The sequence below is a fragment of the Tupaia chinensis genome, unplaced genomic scaffold, assembly GCF_000334495.1.
Source record: "Tupaia chinensis unplaced genomic scaffold, TupChi_1.0 Scaffold000217_1, whole genome shotgun sequence".
NCBI lineage: Eukaryota > Metazoa > Chordata > Mammalia > Scandentia > Tupaiidae > Tupaia > Tupaia belangeri.
In genome coordinates, this window is record NW_006159692.1 from 6850148 (window position 1) to 6853658 (window position 3511).

The 3511-nt window shown below is 45.3% G+C and overlaps 1 pseudogene; it reads right to left on the minus strand.

Moving 5' to 3' along the window:
* Positions 1–2340: 2340 nt before the first annotated feature.
* Positions 2341–3511, minus strand: part of LOC102468575 (ubiquitin-conjugating enzyme E2 N-like) — a 9585-nt pseudogene continuing 8414 nt past the window's right edge.

Here is a 3511-nt window from a genome sequence, read left to right on the forward strand (position 1 = left end):
AAGGAAAAGGGCTTGGACATGGGAAAGAGAAAGGAGTGGGCAGACAGGCGTGGGGGAAAATCAGGAAAAGGGAGAAAGAGGGGTAAGCTTAAGGAGGCAACTAGAGGACAAGAGAGGTAGGATTTGCTAGTAAAATGAAGCTTGTTTGTTGCTACTTAAATTTGTCAAATTGCTCATTAGCTTTGGCCAAAAAAATATATTTTTGAAGCCATTTTTTAAAAATTTGCTATGGGGAACAGCAGTTAGCATAATGGCTATGTCGCTGGACTACCATGTAGTTAACCATGGTTCGAGTCCTGGACCCAGTGGCTTAAACTCACGGCAGGGGCCTGTGTGTGTGTGCCCAAGATCCTGAGAGGAGAATGGAGGAGAAAGGATTGTGGCGTGGCCATCCTCTCTGGGGGTGATTTCTCGCTTTCTGTCTCTCTGTCTCTGTCTCTCTGGCGAGCACACATGCCCTGTAGCAAAAACCTCTCAAAAAGAAAAAAAAAAATTGCTACAGAGCACATGCATTCCCCAAAGAGAGATAGAGAAAATGAGAAAGCACCCCTCAGGAGGATGGCCACACCATATTCTCTTCTCCTCCATTCTCCTCTCAGGACTTTGAGCATGCACGCACAAGAGCCCAGCATGTTTCCAAGCACTTGGTCTGGAACTTGAACAGTGCAGTCGACCATGTGGAATCTAACTGCCTTAACTGCCATGACACTGACTATCCCAGTGAAGCAATTTTTTAAATCCAAATTCTATTTGGAGACCTACCATTCAAAAATTGTTGCCCATTGGGTCTGAGAAAACTTACTCCCGTTCTTTCCTACGGCATCTCTCAAACAGATCATTTTGTTTAAGTTAGTTGCTGCCCAGGGTGGCCACTGCAGGTCCAAATCATTCTTGGAGAAGTTATATTTTCCAGGGATTCACACAAGAATTGGGATTGTAAAATAATGCCTGTAAGAACGGGTTTTTTCCTGCAGGAGGAGAGGATTTAAACTTAGCCAACACCATGAGAGCTGGCTGACGACAGTGGGTAGGAATGTAATGTTTGTGTCTCTCGAGACTCAAAATCCAGACGCAGAAGGACCTCATCCAGTTTTATTGGTAACCCATAGAAAAGTTTAGCCAAGTAGTCCAGTCTGGTGAAAACTAACTCATAGGACTATGAGGCTGGCTCCAACAATAAGCTTATTAGGCATATGCTTATGTTCTACCCTAAGATTCTCATTATGACAAACATCTGTAGGCAATGCAACACAGAAGAGTCAAACAAGACAGCAAAAAAGGGTGAAAAGGACTAGGCTGAATCTACCAAAGATACCAAACAAGTGGATATTGTTAACAAAACAGGTATCAAACAGCCATGGACCTCAATGCAGAGTTTAGACCTGGTTGTGGCGTAACCATGTTGATGCATTAGCCAATATCGGGGAGGAGTGAGGGGCTTCCATAGGCGCCATACCAGGCGGGAGACTGGGATTCTCTGAAACTAGAAGTGTAAACTGTATTTCAGTGGAGCTGCAGGAAGACTAGAAACAACTACCCGAATGAGAACTAGAAAGCCTATTTATTCAGAGTGTGCTATGCAAAGGACTCAGCCACCATTATTAGCTTTTGGCAGAGATTCGAATGTAGGCAGGGGAGTGGGAAAGTTTTATAATGAAAAAAGTTTTCAAAATAACTGCACCATTCTAATATTAAACACAGCTTGGGGATCAGCAGATGACATGATGGTTATGTTGCTGGACTCCCACATAGTTGAACCTGGTTTGAGTCCTGGACCCTGTGACTTAAAACTCAAGTTGGGCACCTGTGCATGTGTACCCCAAAATCGAGAATGGAGGAGAAGGGATTGTGGCATGGTCATCCCCCGCAGGGGAGTGATTTGTCGCTTTCTGTCTCTGTCTCTCTGTCTCTCTAGTGAGCGTATGTGCCCTATACCTATACCCTATACCCTAAAAAATCTCTCTTAAAAAAAGAAAAAAAAAATAGCTGGACTGTACTTTGTTACTTCCCCCAAGGGAACTACTTGTTTGATAAGCCCTAGTATATCACCTATGATCTGCCACAGATTTTGAGTTATACATTATCTTCTTTCCAATTTCAGATGACACACATGTTCTATTTGACTTACCTATTTTTAAAAAAATTATAAAAAGCTAGTAATTTAAATCTGCTGATAGGAGAACCTCAATTATTTTTAAAACAAAAATTCTAATGAAGGATCAAAAAGCAGTTTAACCCTAACCCTGCTACTTCAGTGTCATGTCAAGTTCCATCTGGAACAGCTTCTGCAGTCTCCTCTCTGAATTTCAGTTGTCTGCACTGCGAAATAAGGATCATAATCTACTCCTCAGAGCTGTGGGGGGATCAGAGGGGTCAGAGAGCGTGGGAAGAAGCAGCCTCTGCCGACTGCACACTCCATATGTGCCAGACTTGTGGCTACATGGTTATGATCAGTAAGGAAGGAACTGGATAAAAGGAGCACAACGAATGTCATAAACGAGAAAAACACCCTGTAGTGTCAGCAGAGGAGAACAAAGAAAGAACATGCTTGAGATAGAGGGGAGAGGCCTCACTGTGTGCTACTGCACATGGAGAATAAGGCAAGTTTTAAGTACAATTACACTTATCTTTGCTTAGAGCTGGAAAGTTTACCAAAACTCATTCATTTATGCATCCGCAGGGGTGCAGTGAGCACATACAATGGGTTAGGGCCTGAACCTTGTCTGGGAATAGCTGAGAGTGTAGGAAAGTCGAAGTCCCTAGAGAGAGACAGTCCCACCCAACTTAAAGTGTCCAAGGAGGGCAGAAGGAAAACAGCTTAAGCATTTGCCATTCCTGGACATAAAACAGAGGCCTTGTCCAGGGGCCTCTATGTTTTGTAGACTTCCTAGTTACCATAGGTGGGATGGCAAGTACTGCCAGAATTACAACATCTTTACCAAGGGACTGGTGGAGGACCTAGACTTGGACTGACAACTGCAAAGCTTCCATCCTGGTAACAAATTTACCCCCTGACAGTTCAGTGAGCTGCCATTTATATGGCCTTGTACTGACGCCTTAAAGACTTTTTCCAATGCATCAGGGGCTCTCTGTCCCATGTGCCAGAGCTCAAGGCTTATCTCAGTACTGCAGCCTGGGCACCCACCAGGCAGGGAGCTCAGTCAAGAGAAGCAGCTCGACTTCTCAAGGACCAGGTCAATTTGGCAGAGATGCCCGCACGGGAGCGCTCCTTGCATGTGCTTATTTTAATCAATCTGATTCCTATTTATTAAACACTTACTATGTGCCACGTACTGCAAGATGAAAAAGAGCAGCTTCCTGCCTCGGGCAGTCCGCTGGCCTCCACAAATTGCTTTTAGAAGTACCCGCACGTGTGTTTCAGCAGGTAGGCGATTAGCCAACACCGCCACTTAGGTAAGTGGGGTCCAACACTGGGCTCCTACGCCCCGCTCCGGGCGCGAGATGGGCGGGGCCGGGTGCGGGACGGGGGGGGCAGGGAGTGGGTGGGCGG